Genomic DNA, 17,364 nt, shown 5'->3' with positions numbered 1-17,364 from the left:
CAAAACGGATGGCACTGTGATAAACTGCATCCAGTCCAGTTGCTGCGTAGAGTGTTGGAGGCTATTTTGAAAATGACATCGCAGAAGTCAAGGATCGGTAGGATAGTCAGTTTAACTAGGCGGCATGAGTGAATTAAGCTTTGTTGCAGTCTAGCCAGACACCTAGGTGTCAGAACCGTACAGAGTAGTCAGAATACATCCAGAGTACATTTACATTACATTTAAGTCATTTAGCAGACGCTCTTATCCAGAGCGACTAGTTTGGCGGGTGCGGGCAGCGAACGGTTGAAAAGCATGCATTTAGTTTTACTAGCGTTTCAGAGCAGTTGGGGGCCACAAGGAGTGTTGTATGGCATTGAAGCTTGTTTGGAGGTTTGTTAACACAGTGTCCAAAGAAGGGCCAGATGTATACAGAATGGTGTCTTCTGCATACAGGTGGATCAGGGAGTCACCCATACAGCAAGAGCGACATCATACATGATTTATACAGAGAAAAGAGTCTGCCCATACATACATACAATTGAACCCTGTGGTACTCCCATAGTGACTGCCAGAGGTCCTGACAACAGGCCCTACAATTTGACACACTGAACTCTGTCAGAGAAGTAATTAGTGAACCAGGCAAGGCAGTCATTTGAGAAACCAAGGCTGTTGAGTTTGCCGATAAGAATACTACGGTGATTGACAGAGTCAACATACCTTGGCCAGGTCAATGAAGACGGCTGCACAGTACAATCTTTTATCGATGGCTGTTATGATATCATTTAATACCTTGAGCGTGGCTGAGGTGCACCCATACATGACCACTTCAGAAACCAGATTGCACATTGGAGATGGTACGGTGGGATTCGAAATGGTCAGTGTTCTGTTTATTAACTCGGCTTTTGAAGACTTTAGAGAGACAGGGCAGGATGGAGACCGTCGCTGGAGCCTCTCACAGGTTTTCACACAGATCTCAAGATGTGGCTAAGTACACAACTAACTAAATAGAACATGTGCAATTGTAACGCATGATACTGGTCTGGGAGTAATGCATTAGAATATGTCAAAATAGTGACATTTGACCATTGTAGCTGTACTTTTTATTGAACCTTTATTTAACTAGGAAAGTCAGTTAAGAACAACATTTTATTTACAATCACGGCCTACACCGGCATACAAACCCGGACAACGCTGGGCCCATTGTGTGCCGCTCTATGGGACTCCCAATCACGGCCGAATGTGATACAACCTGGAACCGAACCAGGGACTGTAGTGATGCCTCTTACAATGAGATGCAGTGCCTTAGACCGCTGCGCCCTCTGGAAGCCCAGCATGGGAATATATCACTTATAATGATGACAGTAAGAAATTATAACATGTTGATACTCATCATCTCTTGGTACTTGGCCGTATAATATCCCCCTAGTGTCGATTGATGCACCGGTGTATCCATCTAGGTAACATAATAATAAAAAACATCAAAATCCATCAATTCAAGCTAGATATATTTTTGTTGCATTGAATGCTTCTCAATCCATCGCTTCTGCCAATGTAGCACTTCCACACCTGCGGTGAGAAGTGGCAGAGCTGGAGCTGTGTTTGTCAGACCATGAGACATCCCAAACATCGGTCTTCTCACAAAAGTATTATCACCACTCTATTGAGAGATGAGACTCGTTTTCCTCTACGACCCACATAAGTGGCAGAAGACTCATCTGAAGTCGCTACCATTAATATTCCAACTTCTGTTTGGTAGAGTCTGAACTGTTTGGACTACAAACTATTGGGACGCCACTGTGGAAAGGTTGAGATTCTCATGACCACGATGGTGTTCTCCTTTTTGCTCTATAACACCACAAGTGTCACGGGACTCATCTAAAGGTAAAAACTGTACCGGTTTAAAAAACAAATGGAAGTACAGTATGAAGGTCTCTTTTGTGCCTACACAGAAAAGCGGTTAAATCTGTGTTTGTTTATTTGTTTATTTCCAGAGATGTTTATATCTTCTAGATTTAGGACAGACACTTCAAAACCTTGATTCTTATCATTTATTTTTGGACTGTCCTTTTTGCCATTTATGAATGTATTATTCAATGCATTTCTATGGGCTTTAGCATACCCCTGTTCAATATTTTATCATTTATTTGGGGATACCTAAAGGGGTCCTAAAAGTCTAAAACAAATAGCTAAATGATCCATAGTATCACCACCTTAAAACCCCCACCCATTGTCTTAGACTCTAAAGAAATGAACATTTTGGCCCTATTGCTTCTAAATTTAAATTCAATACTCCTTCTCTGGACATCTATTTGGCAGTGCTTAGTACTGATTATAGGAAACAAGAGTTGGTTCATCTTTTTAAAGCTGTTTTATAACATTTAACGTTCAAGAATGGTTTGTAGTCTGTAAAGTCACATTTCACAATTCAAATTCCTAGACTGTTTTCGTTTCCCTGTGTCTGGGGCATTTGCCTGAGCGTATGTGCATTAAAAACAGCACTTTTTGAACTCTGCTTTCCTGCGCCTGATTTCACCCTCACGACACCCAGGACCTTACAGAATCCCGCACCAACAACGAATGGAGTCAGCAGGAGCAGCGCCAACCCTTTCCCATCGATGGAGGAACGGGTCCTACACCATACCACCGTTCTCCATCGGATCGGAACGGACTATGGATCAGGTGATGGAGAGAATGGACCGATGGGAGAGAAGTGGTCTCCTCTCTCCACCCTCGGCTCCCCAGCTCAGGACTCCCCATCCCCCGGCTCCAGCGCTCTCCGTCTTACGCTCCCGAGGGTTTATGATGGAGCGGTGGCGGGGTGCCAGGGACATTGACCTTACTCCAGCTGGAACTGTCACCTGCCACCATTTTCAGACCCACTCCCTTGGGAGCGGAGAGGGTGAGTGTCCTCATCTCCTGCCTCACGGGTCGTGCTCTGGAGTGGCGGACTGAATGCAGTCTGGAATGGCCCAGACTCAGCGAAGGAGCACTACCCAGAGTTTTCCCTAAGGCGCTTCCAGCGCCATGTTTGACCACCCTCCAAATGGCCGCGCGGCATGGAGAACGACTATTCCATCTCAGGCAGGAAACAGGAGCGCCCATAAATCCATGATTATCGAAAACTTCAATAAGCACTTCTCAACGCGTTGAGTTCCGGACCTTGGCAGCAGGATGTGGGTGGAACGACAGGGCCCTTATCGACCACTACAGGTGTAGTCTCCGGAAATCCAGGAGATGTCCGCAGGGGAGCTACGTGTCGGGACACCAATCTTTCCCTGGATGAGCTGATTGACATGTCCATCCGACTGGACAATCTGCTGGCTGCCCGCAAGGCGTTCGGAGAGGGTCCTGTGTGTTCAACCACCCAGCACCTCCGCTCCCTTCCGATGGAGTTGGGAGGGGCCGTGCCGAGGGGTACCGGAGGAGGAGACTCCCCCTGCACCTCCGCTGTGGTCGGAGAGGACACACGGCCGATCGGTGCTGGGGGTCCGTCTGGGAGTAGAGATGGCAGGTACGGAACACTTCTCGATCACCCCAGGTGAGTCAGCACCAAACTCACCCAGAACCCCCTGTTGGTCATATGTTTGTCTTGATTTTTTCTTAAAATTTTCCCCTCTTCCCAGCATAGGGCATGCTAGTCGATTCAGGCGCAGCTGGGAACTCACAGGGTTACGGATCGCGGACTCGATCTTAAATGAGTGTTCCGCTTGTGCCGATAGATTCTCCTTTCCCCGTGCACTCCCCTAGATAGCCGGCCATTAGGGCCTCAGGGGTGGTCAGGAGACCACGATCCCACTGGACATGGTAACCCGCAGGGGAATCATAGGGAGCGTATCAGTCTCTATATTATTGATCTTTATGATCTTTACTAGATCTTTACTATAGATGACTGAGGTATTCTGTAATGCGAAACTCTGTCTGCAATTGCATTTTATTGCTAAAGAGTTTTATACCAAGGTTCCTGTGTCTGTGTCATCTATCTGGAAGACTGATTGTTAAACTTACATCACCCCAGGCAAAGGACCACCCAACACTAGTACATCTACACAAAACAGTACATCAACACAAAACAGAGGAAGTCATGCAGCATCATCCAGGACCCCACACACCCCAGCCACAAGCTATTCTCTCCCTCCCTTAACATCTGGCATGAGGTCTGATACCAAAAGGCTCAGAGACAGTTCCTATCTACAAGCCATCAGACTGCTGAACAGTTGACCTGGACTGACCACCTGCTCTGATTCTCCTCCACTTAGCACACATGCACTCACTCATGCACACACCCACACAAACATACACAGATATACATTCATGATGCACACACATCACAACAGCTGCTACCAGACTCTTGTCATACTGCTCAGTTTAAACACTGCCTCCCATCCCCACCTTCTCCAGTACAAGTGTAAATATTAGTCTAGAATATTGTGCCTTCTTGAATTATACTTATGCTACTATAAAATGTTTATTCTGTTGTATTGAGCCATGTAATTTATGTTCGTATTCTTAACCTTTATTGTGTCGTATTGTTCTTTGGAAGATGTACCATGCGTATCCCGTAGCCTACAGCTTGAACCTTGAAACTTGACTACTTACTATTTCTGCGAAAACGAGGAGCCCTGAAGCAGTGCGAAAAAAGTGCCTATCACATGCCAGAGTAGAGGTGGAAAAGTTGTCCGTGCTGCTGCTGGGAGACGTTATCACAGTGCGTGTTGTTGCTCCTTCCATCTTCAATATCGATCTACGTCGTTTGGATCCTGCCCCTCTGAATTATGAAAAAAAATTGTGTGATGGCCATGATGCGTCTTTCCTGAGTAGACGACAAGACATCTGCGGAACTGTTGTGAAAAAATTTGTTTTTGTTTATTTTAGATAATAATATATATGACCTGTCTGAATGTTATTCTGTCATATAACAAAGCCTACTGTATGTTCAACATAATTTGGTCGGTTTGTCCTACACCATTTCCAAAATGTCACTGAGTTGAGAGTGGTTGCATAAAGAGGAACTTATTTTTGATGGTAGGGAAATCGGCCTGCCAAAAAGTAAAGCCTTTTCATGCCCGTACGGTTGGTAATGTTTCAGAGGACATTTCAGAGGACCCGAACAGGAACAATATACAGCCAAAGACTGAAGAGAGACCAAGCCAGTAGAATGCTGATTGTAGTTTTGAAACTGAGGTAAAAGGTCAGTAACTGAGTCGGCTGTGTTATTTCGGATGCAATAATTGCTGCATACTGCTTTTATACTGCATTCTAACTGTAGTTAAACTGCACTCTGACTGCAATATTTTTCACAAGGGCAATGACAGCAGGTGGAGTCTCACTTCTAAAGGAGTGAATAATGCAGGTTAGCTGTGGATTATTCATTTGCTAAACTGTAGTCGCACCCTTGCTCAAACAGATACTGTACAGTGTGTGATTAGGTCAAACAAAATAGCGTGTGTTCAGTTAAACACTTTCTAGTTGGGAGCACGTGATGCCGTGGAGCTGAGCAGACGTTGACAAACCGAGCTCTTCAAAGTTATTCTATTTTTACCTAAATAACAACGTTGAAACAATATTCTAACATCGGATGATAAATTGTCAAGTACTTACCTTCCCAAAGAGCCATGGACCTCCGACCGAGAGGCAAGAAAGACAACCAAAACGTTGTTGATTCCCAAGATAACGATAACGCTACAGCTAGCAAGATTAGCATTAGCCCTCATAACTCAGACGACAGTTCCAGACTGTTGCTCTCAGCAGCCTCTTGCGAGCCTGCCGACATGCTGGCTACTCTCCTCCGGGAAATTCAGGATGGTAACAGAGGTCTTTCTCTGAAAATTGATAAGAAATCGGCTGAACTCCATTCTTCCATTGACGACCTGAAATCCTCCATGAATGATCTCCTTTTGAGAAAGACTGAGGCAGAGTTGCGCATTAGCACAGTTGAAGATACCATCGCTAGACACGACCAGGTCTTGATACAACTGCAAAAGGACAATGCCTACCTCCTCAAAAACAAGGTAGATCAAATGGAGAACCAGAGTAGACGTAGTAATATCCGTGTGGTGGGATTGAAAGAGGACAGCGAGGGCCGTGACCCGGTCCGTTTCTTCACTCAATGGATCCCGGAGGTCCCTAGGTATAATCAACTTCACCAAGCCGCTGGAAATCGAACGCGCCCACAGAACATCAGCGCCGAAACCCCGGCCAGATGAGCCCCCACGGGCCGTCCTGATCAGGTTCCTCCGTTTCCAAGACAGAGAGAAGATACTGCAACTCGCAAGAGCCAAAGGGGACATTGTAATATTGTAATATATGCCATTTAGCAGACGCTTTTATCCAAAGCGACTTACAGTCACCATCGATGGAAAGAGGGTCAGCCTTTTCCCAGATATGAGCGCGGATCTCGCCAGACGCCGCAAGCATTTCAGACCTGCCGCCAAAGCACTGAAGGAGAAGAACATCACCGGCTGCCTCATCCACCTTGCGCGGATGAAAGTTCAGTACAAAGGCCGAAGCCGTCTCTTCAACACAACGGGAGAAGTGCACACTTTTCTCAAAGAACTGAGCAACGTCTGAGTCTGAGCCAGGACGGTCTCTCTGGGGGATAAAATGCAGTTCGTTTGTTTTCTCTTATCCGGATTGAACTGCTGGTATCTCCCGGTCACTATAATTGATTTGTACATTTTCAACTAACCGTATCTTCCCGGGGTGAGTTCTAATACATTTACAGGAGAGTGTATTTTGGTTTAGTCCATATCTACTGGGCGAAGCAATACGTGGGTTTAGGCCCACTGCTTTCCCCCTCATTTATGTTCATCTTTCGAAAAGAGACTCAAGCATCCCTTACCGTGGGCAGTAAATATTCAGCCATAAATATCTATTCACAACGTTTGTTTTCAACTTAGAGAGCTCGCAGGTTTTAGTTTACGCCAAGGTTTATCTAGTAAGAGCAAGATGGAAAGCGAGCAGCAACGTATCTCTACAAGTGTATTCATGTTTGATTGTTGGGACTGTTGTTCTACTCTGACAATCGGGGTGGGTGGGATTTTATTTATTTTTTTCTTCCTTTATTCTATGTTTATTGTTTCCCTCCTAAAGAGACACACAGGTCACTTTTGTGCTCAAACCAAAGTTGAAACATTTCCGAATTATCTGCATATGATAGATTTCTATTCAGTTACATATTTGAAACCCAACCTATGCTTAATCCACTAAAATATGTCACATTCAACGTAAAAGGTCTTAACAGCCCGATTAAAAGGAAAAGAGTCTATACATACCTTAAGAAATTGAAGAAACACATCTTACAGGGAATGGGTAGGACAAGTTTTTGCATCCTCTTTTAACTCCAAAGCAAGAGGAACTGCAATTTTGATAAGTAAACACATCCCCTTCTGCGTCAACAACACCATCTCTGATCCCTCTGGCAGGTTTGTTTTGGTGCAGGGGCATATGTTTTCAGACTCTTGGACCCTATTGAATATTTATGCTCCTAACTTCGATGACCATATGTTTATTCAGAATGTCTTCCTTCAGGTTGCTCAAGCACCACCAGGATGGCTACTGGTTAGAGGAGATTTTAATTTTTGCTTAGATACAGTTCTTGATAGGTCTTCTGATAAACCCTCACTTCTTACCAAAGCCGGCAAGCTCACCATGTCATTCATGAAATATCTCAATTTACTAGACATCTGGAGACAGTTGCACCCACAGGATAGGGACTACTCTTTTTATTCACACCCACACAAGACACACACACGCATAGATAACCTTTTACTTTCGACACAACTGTTTCATAGAGTGTTAGATGTCGAGTATCTCCCCAGATTGCTTAGTGATCATTCTCCTCTGGTATTATCAATCTCCATTCCTACCAAGGTAAATGGAGTATATAGATGGAGACTAAATTCTACACTCCTAAAGCAACCTGAATTTTGTGCATTCATCAAAGAGCAGATCAATATTTTTACTTTGACAAACAAACCTCCTGACAGCTTCATTCTTTGGGACACATTGAAGGCCTATCTGAGGGGACAGATTATTTCCTATACTAAAGGGCTGAAGAAAAAACACGGTGCGGAACTGAGTGCCCTTGAATCTGAAATCTCCGAGCTAGAGAGAACCTACCAAAGAGGCCCGACTAAAGATCTATACAGGCTTTTGGTAAATAAAAAACTTAAATATAATATTCTGAACACATATCAAGCTGAGAGGGCCATCACTAAATCAAAACAGTGTTATTACGAGCTTGGAGAGAAAGCTCACAAAGTATTGACATGGCAACTGAAAGCAGAGGAAAGTAAGAGGACAATTAATGCCATAGAAACTCTTACTAATGAGATATCTTTCGAGCCTACTGAAATTAGTAATACTTTTAAGAAATACTATGAAGACCTCTACACTTCCCATTCAAGCGATGATCTATCAGAGATCGACTCCTTTCTCTCCTCTCTCAACCTCCCATGCCTGTCAGGGGAAGACAGCGAGCGCCTGAGTGAACACTTCTCAGTCCCTGAATTGTTGGAGGCCATTAAATCCTTACCTTCTAATAAATCTCCTGGGGAGGATGGCTTCCCTCCAGAGTTCTATAAAGAATTTAGGGAGCTGTTGGTCCCCTACCTTATGGAGGTACTTAAAAAAGCCAGAGAAGACAACTGCTTTCCAGAGTCCTTCTCTCAAGCAGTGATTACTGTAATCCACAAGAAAGGGAAAAACCGCTAAAGTGCGCCTCCTATAGACCAATCTCTCTCCTTAACACAGATTGTAAACTGGTCACCCAGATGCTATCTAAGAGACTGGAGTCATGTCTTCCCCTGTTGGTCAACCCAGATCAGACTGGCTTCATAATTAATAGATTGTCCTCCAATAATCTCAGAAGATTCTTTGATATAATTCACCTTGCTAACAAAATACCTGGTGTCGCAGTCTCCCTCGACGCTGAAAAGGCCTTTGATAGGGTTGAATGGCCATACTTCTTTCACGTCTTGGAAAAGTTTGGTTTAGGTACCGTGTTTGTAAATTTGATAAAATCACTCTCCTAAAGCTAGGATTGCTACCAATGGGATGACTTCCTCCTCTTTCCCTCTTTCTCTGGATATAAGGTCAATTTTGATAAAAGCGAAATCTTACCGTTGTCTGTCTTTGACCATCATACCATCATACCAGGGCTTCACATATTTGGGCATAATGGTGGATGGTAATCTGAACAACCTCTATAAACTCAATCTGGCCAGTTTGTTTCAAAAGGTGGAGGTTGACCTTTGTAAATGGATGGACTTACCTCTCACTCTACTGGGTAGAATCAATGTAATTAAAATGAATGTCCTTCCCAGGTTTCTATATCTGTTTCAATCTCTCCCTATCCCTGTTCCCGCAGCATTTTTTTCCTCTCTCGACAAGATGACCAGACGGTTTATCTGGCACGGCAAAACCCCTAGGGTTGACTGGATAAACTGACCCTTGATTACAGTCAAGGGGCTTAAACCTCGCCAATTTTAGAATGTACTACTGGGCTGCACAGTCTAGGTTTCTGGCTCAGAGGTTTGACAATGGTCCCTCTCCCTCATGGTTGAACATTGAAAAGCTTGAGGTAAATGATGACACTGGGGCAGATTTGTTTTACAAATGGGACAGAAAATCTATAAAAACCATCACAGACAACCCTTTAATCATACATTCTGTCCTGGCATGGTGCAAACTGCATGAGCTGTTCAGACTAGGGGGATTCCTTTCCCCTAAAACCCCTTTATGGAACAATAGATTGATCCCTATGTTTTTCCAGAATAGTAACTTTAGACCATGGTCTGATAAGGGGATCACTCTTCTGGAACATTGTTACGGGGAGGGAGTTCTTATGTCTTTTGATCAGCTGAAACAGAAATACCACTTGCCTAACAGGGACTTCTTTAGCTACCTACAACTACGAAACTTTATTATGGTGACTCTCAAGCGACAATGGAACCTACCTAAGATGTCACCTATTGAACAACTCTGCCACGCAGACCAACCACTGTTCAAGACCATTTCCCGTGTTTACAATGCTCTTATGTCAGGTCTAACACTGCCTGGGCTAGATAAACCCCGACTTAGATGGGAGAAAGATCTGGGTATTGATCTTGATGAGGATCTATGGAGTGACCTATGCAGGGATGGGGTTACATCCACATTGAACTCCAGATACAGACTGATCCAGTTTAATTTCCTCCATCAGCTCTATATCACCCCATCTAGACTGCACAAGTTCAACCCAGCTATCTCCTCCCTATGTTTTAGATGTGGCTCAGATGAAGGAACATTCCTCCATTCCACTTGGCAGTGTTCAAAACTACACGGTTTCTGGCAGGGGGTATGCGATACCATATCCTCAATTCACGGGGTTGCATTCCCTTTAGACCCGGAGGTCTGTCTACTGGGTAACTTTACTAACACCAATCTTAGGCAAAGCCATACTATAAAGCTAACAGAAATATTGCTAGCGATTGCCGAGAAATGTATTGCCTTGAAATGTAAATTGGATTCCTCCCTGCCAGTTGCAATGTGGCTATCGGACGTTAATAGTTGTATCCCTTTGGAGAAAATCACTTACTGCTTGAGGAATAAGTTAAAGACATTTTACATAATTTGGCAACCTTTTATTGACGATATGGAGAATCTAGCCCCACATCTCATTGATTGAATCTATATATAATCGTCACATATTGTTTCACACGTAACGTATAATATGTAGCCTACGGCAGGTGATCCAATGTCTCGTTATTTTTTCTTTTTTTCTTATTGTATGTTTGTTTATATAATTATCATTTTTTATTTTAAATTTTACGCTCGTCTGTTACTGTCACTTTGTCCTATCGTTGTCTAATATCTTTTCACTTTTGTTTTGAATGTTCTTAATTGGAAAATGCAAAAAAATAAAAATAAACACTTTCTAGTTCAGTTAAACACAGTCAAGACCTGCTGGGGCTTGTCCAATAAGGACCAGAGTCCTGGCCTAATGTACCTTCACTAAATCAGACAGTTGTTGATGTAGTTTTCAATCATTGATTAGTTACTACTCTCTCCAGTTAGACACTCAATATTCAACACCATGTCCTCAGTGTGACAATAATAAATGTGTTCTGTGGTAGTGTCTAAACTGAACCAGCAGATGGCAGCATATAGACAGACAAAGATTATGGGGAAAGGCAAAGGAAAATGTGAAAACAGCTGAAGGCTTAACTACAACTTTTATATAGTCTTAACAACCAACATAACAGACGATGTAATTACATCAAAACAGAATATTATACACGTGTTAATACTGTTAAGAAATGTAAGTATGGACACTTAAGTTCACTTTGTAACAAACTGAAGGGGATTGGCTTAAGAGAGCAATGGGGAGAGGCATTCTGTGTTAATACTAGGCTCCTATCTGGGAACCCTCCTCATCACGAATAAATAAATGCAAAACAGGACTTAATCAATTAATTCATAAGTGACTTGTGTTTGACTGTGCTACATCTTGTGACATTGTCATTAAGAATATTCATAGAGATATTTTTTTGTTTTAAATCCGCCATAAATCCAAATGGTATGGAGGCCAAAATATCACTGGGACACTCCATAGTAACCTTCATCAAAAGCACATCCACTTTGTTGTTTTTAGTTTAGTTCATTTTATTTTTACAGGGACAGTGCACATTAATCAACGTTTCAGTAAAAGTGCCGGTTTTAGCCAGCCGGCTAATTTTCAACCGCAGTCCCTGGGCAGGTTATTAAAAACAATCACAATATAGACAATAGCACCATAGACATAGCAACATAGCAACATAGGACAAGCAAGACATAGCATACAGACAGAGCAACATAGAACAAAAAGCAGCAAGACAAAATTCATAAAAGCAACAAAGTGTTTCCATACCTCACAAGCTACAGACAACATGGAAAGCGGCAACACACAGCTAGGGACCATGTTCACAAATCTGATTGACCTTTAGCCATGTCTTCAAGCATTCTGTGAAAGTGTGATATGTGGTGCAGTTATGTGTGTCTGATGGCAGTGTATTCCAGACATGGGAAGCTCTCACAGAGAATGCAGATTTACTAAAGGTGCTTTTCCTTAGGGGAACTATACAGTCACCTCTCATGGCAGACCTTGTGGATCTGCTGCCATATGTCTGGGTTTTCTGTTTAACAAAAATATTGAGTGGAGGGGGAGCCAGGCCATTAAGGATCTTGAATACAAGACATGCGTCGGTGTATTGCACAAGATTTTCATTGTTTATTTATGATTATACAATGGGTGGGTCTATTTCTGAATGCTGATTGGTTAAAACTGCATTCCAGCCTTAAAATCCCATTAAAGCCAGTGTCTTTTCCACAAGTTACCACCGGCTAAATCTATAACGTTAAACTGCCTATTTCCTCTGTTCCATTTGCCTGCGCAATCCACTGTCTCATCAGCCCAGCCAGGCAATTTATAAACTTGATCACCACTATAAAAAGCATCTAGACATTATCTCAAGTTTCTTTTAGACTAACATTTTGTTTTCAACAGCGGAGATTTGCAAAAAACCTTGGGGTCTGTTTCTCCAACATTTGCAACATTGTTTCAATATTCATGCTGTCCCATAGTAATGAAAGTGTCGGGAGGAGACAGGCAGGCCGCATTTCTCAGCCAGTCGAAATCATGAATCAGTTGGCATAATTTTTATGGATATATACAAAGAAATGTCAATAGAAAGCAGGTAAAACGAAACATAGTGCAGCTAGTATGTAGTTTTTCTAGCTTCAGTTTGATGTGATTGTGTTAGCTGTGTTGTTGGCTAGCTCCTCTGAACAACAATGTCCTGACAAGAGAGCACATTTCCTATGCCAGGTGAAATTGCGGCTTATTAGCTCATTGTTATGGATGTATCCAAATGTCTCTAGAAAACTGCGTTATCAAATGCAAATTCAGGTACTTTGTTGTTTTCCGGCTGCACTGTTTGATGTGACTGAAAGTTAGCCATAGTTGGCTAGCTAGCAAGCAAGGGATGTGAACGTTGCCAGCCAGTATGGCAATAGAACATTTAGATCGAAAGACTGGGTCGTGTCCTTAGATACAGAACAAAAAGACTGAACCGATAGAACGAATGACCAGCTGGCATGGGTAGAAACCCTAGATTTGTGTTGGGACTATATCTTGTGGAAGGATAAAATAGTATGAATAAATTAATCAAAATAACATTTAAAAAAAATATATGTCAATCATTATTTGAATATGTTGGTAACCCATTCTATAAAAGTGATAATGCCAGAGAAGCTGGTGTTTGGAGGATATATTGCCCCCATGTGGTAAGGGTAGGTAACAACACATTCAACGAGCTGATCCACAACATGGGGGCCCCGCAGGGGTGCGCACTCAGTCCCCTCCTGTACTCCCTGTTCATTCATGACTGCATGACCAGGCACGACTCCAACACCGTCATTAAGTTAGCCGATGACACAATAGTGGTAAGCCTGATCACCAACCACGACGGGACAGCCTATAGGGAGGAGGTCAGAGACCCGGCCGTGTGGTGCCAGGACAACAACCTCTCCCTCAATGTGATCAAGACAAAAGAGATGATTGTGGACTACAGGAAAAGGAGGACAGAGCACGCCCCCATTCTCATCAACGAGGCTGTAGTGGAACAGGTTGAGCGCTTCAAGTTCCTTGGTGTCCACATCACCAACAAACTAGAACGGTCCAAGCACACCAAGACAGTCGTGAAAAGGGCACCACAAAACCTATTCCCCCTCAGAAAGATTTGGCATGGGTCCTCATACCCTCAAAAGATTCTACAGCTGCACCATCGAGAGCATCCTCCTGACTGGTTGCATCACTGCCTGGTATGGCAACTGCTCGGACTCTGACCGCAAGGCACTGCAGAGGGTATTGCTTACGGCCCAGTACATCACTGGGGCCAAGCTTCCTGCCAACCAGGACCTCTATACCAGGCGGTGTCAGAGGAAGGCCCTAAGTAAGCATTTCACTGTTGTGTTCGACGCATGTGACAAAGACAATTTGATATGATTTGAAATTTGATTTGATTGGCACTGGCCAATATATCCTCCAAATATGGCTCCTCTGGCATTATCACTTAACTAAATAAAGGTGACAACATTAATAATGCATTTCTTTTGGGGCACACATTCAATTGCCATTATCAGGCCTATCTTTTCATAGAGGTGGGATAGGAACATACAGTCCATCTATCTGTCCTCAGACAAACAGCAACATGAGATTCCCTGATTCAATTGAGGAGTGAACACATTCTCTTTTAACATTTGTAATGGTGGTTTCTAGACAATTAGCAGGAAGCATGACTTAAATGTAAAATGTAAATGAGTATTGTTATCAGTCAGTGTGGTAGTGAATAAAAATAATGGACCATCAATTATTTATTTGTCTGCAATCCAATGCTTCATCAAGGCATATTACCCCTTTCCCTTAAATTACTGATATTACCCCATTCCCTTAAATTACTGATATTACCCCATTCCCTTAAATTACTGATATTACCCCATTCCCTTAAATTACTGATAATACCCCATTCCCTTAAATTACTGATATTACCCCATTCCCATAAATTACTGATAATACCCCATTCCCTTAAATTACTGATAATACCCCATTCCCTTAAATTACTGATATTACCCCCATTCCCTAAATTACTGATATTACCCCATTCCTGTCATGTTTTGTCATTTATTATCTTGTCTTGTCCCTGTGCTTCCCATTCTATTCGTTTCCCTCTGCTGGTCTTATTAGGTTCTTTCCCTCTTTCTATCCCTCTCTCTCCCCCTCCCTCTCTCACTCTCTCGCTCTCTCTTCTCTCTATCGTTCCGTTCCTGCTCCCAGCTGTTCCTATTCCCCTAATCAATCATTTAGTCTTCCCACACCTGTTCCCGATCCTTTCCCCTGATTAGAGTCCCTATTTCTTCCTTTGTGTTCCGTTCCTGTCCTGTCGGTTCCTTGTCTAGAATTCACCGTGCTGTGTTTGTGTATCGCCCTGTCGTGTCGTGTTTTCCTCAGATGCTGCGTGGTGAGCAGGTGTCTGAGTCTGTCTGGTTCAAGTGCCTTCCCGAGGCAACCTGCTGTTCACCTGCTGTTCAAGATCGAGTCTCCAGTTTGTCCTCGTCATTTCGAGTGAAAGTTGTGTTTTTTGTTTGTATTTACTTTACTGGATTAAAGACTCTGTTTTCGCCAAGTCGCTTTTGGGTCCTCTTTCACCTGCATGACAGAAGGAACCGACCAAGGAATGGACCCAGCGACTTCAGACGCTCGTTACACTGCCGTCGAGATCCAAGGAGCCATGCTCGGCAGACACGAGCAGGAATTGTCTGCTGCTCGCCATGCCGTGGAGAACCTGGCCGCTCAGGTTTCCGACCTCTCTGGACAGTTCCAGAGTCTACGTCTCGTGCCACCTGTTACTTCCTGGCCTGCCGAGCCTCCAGAACCTAGGGTTAATAACCCACCTTGCTACTCCGGGCAGCCCACTGAGTGCCGCTCCTTTCTCACGCAGTGTGAGATTGTGTTCTCTCTCCAACCCAACACATACTCTAGAGAGAGAGCTCGGGTTGCTTACGTCATTTCACTCCTTACTGGCCGGGCTCGAGAATGGGGCACAGCTATCTGGGAGGCAAGGGCTGATTGCTCTAACAAGTTCCAGAACTTTAAAGAGGAGATGATTCGGGTTTTTGACCGTTCAGTTTTTGGTAGGGAGGCTTCTAGGGCCCTGGCTTCCTTATGCCAAGGTGAACGGTCCATAACGGATTATTCTATTGAGTTTCGCACTCTTGCTGCCTCTAGTGAGTGGAACGAGCCGGCGCTGCTCGCTCGTTTTCTGGAGGGACTCCACGCAGTGGTTAAGGATGAGATTCTCTCCCGGGAGGTTCCTTCAGATGTGGACTCTTTGATTGCTCTCGCCATCCGCATAGAACGACGGGTAGATCTTCGTCACCGGGCTCGTGGAAGAGAGCTCGCATCAACGGTGTTTCCCTGCTCCGCATCGCAACCATCTCCCTCCTCTGGCTCAGAGTCTGAGCCCATGCAGCTGGGAGGGATTCGCATCTCGACTAAGGAGAGGGAACGGAGGATCACCAACCGCCTGTGCCTCTATTGCGGAGTTGCTGGACATTTTGTTAATTCATGTCCAGTAAAAGCCAGAGCTCATCTGTAAGCGGAGGGCTACAGGTGAGCGCAACTACTCAAGTCTCTCCATCAAGATCCTGTACTACTTTGTCGGTCCATCTACGCTGGACCGGTTCGGGTGCTACATGTAGTGCCTTGATAGACTCTGGGGCTGAGGGTTGTTTCATGGACGAAGCATGGGTTCGGAAACATGACATTCCTTTCAGAGAGTTAGAGAAGCCTACGCCCATGTTCGCCTTAGATGGTAGTCATCTTCCCAGTATCAGATTTGAGACACTACCTTTAACCCTCACAGTATCTGGTAACCACAGTGAGACTATTTCTTTTTTGATTTTTCGTTCACCGTTTACACCTGTTGTTTTGGGTCATCCCTGGCTAGTATGTCATAATCCTTCTATTAATTGGTCTAGTAATTCTATCCTATCCTGGAACGTTTCTTGTCATGTGAAGTGTTTAATGTCTGCCATCCCTCCCGTTTCTTCTGTCCCTACTTCTCAGGAGGAACCTGGCGATTTGACAGGAGTGCCGGAGGAATATCATGATCTGCGCACGGTCTTCAGTCGGTCCCGAGCCAACTCCCTTCCTCCTCACCGGTCGTATGATTGTAGTATTGATCTCCTTCCGGGGACCACTCCTCCTCGGGGTAGACTATACTCTCTGTCGGCTCCCGAACGTAAGGCTCTCGAGGATTATTTGTCTGTGTCTCTTGACGCCGGTACCATAGTGCCTTCTTCCTCTCCGGCCGGGGCGGGGTTCTTTTTGTTAAGAAGAAGGACGGTACTCTGCGCCCCTGCGTGGATTATCGAGGGCTGAATGACATAACGGTTAAGAATCGTTATCCGCTTCCCCTTATGTCATCAGCCTTCGAGATTCTGCAGGGAGCCAGGTGCTTTACTAAGTTGGACCTTCGTAACGCTTACCATCTCGTGCGCATCAGAGAGGGGGACGAGTGGAAAACGGCGTTTAACACTCCGTTAGGGCATTTTGAGTACCGGGTTCTGCCGTTTGGTCTCGCCAATGCGCCAGCTGTTTTTCAGGCATTAGTTAATGATGTTCTGAGAGACATGCTGAACATCTTTGTTTTTGTCTATCTTGACGATATCCTGATTTTTTTCTCCGTCACTCGAGATTCATGTTCAGCACGTTCGACGTGTTCTACAGCGCCTTTTAGAGAATTGTCTCTACGTAAAGTCTGAGAAGTGCTCTTTTCATGTCTCCTCCGTTACTTTTCTCGGTTC

The sequence above is a fragment of the Oncorhynchus gorbuscha genome, unplaced genomic scaffold, assembly GCF_021184085.1.
Source record: "Oncorhynchus gorbuscha isolate QuinsamMale2020 ecotype Even-year unplaced genomic scaffold, OgorEven_v1.0 Un_scaffold_1259, whole genome shotgun sequence".
NCBI classification, from domain to species: Eukaryota; Metazoa; Chordata; class Actinopteri; order Salmoniformes; family Salmonidae; genus Oncorhynchus; species Oncorhynchus gorbuscha.
Note: the sequence above shows the minus strand (reverse complement) of the source record.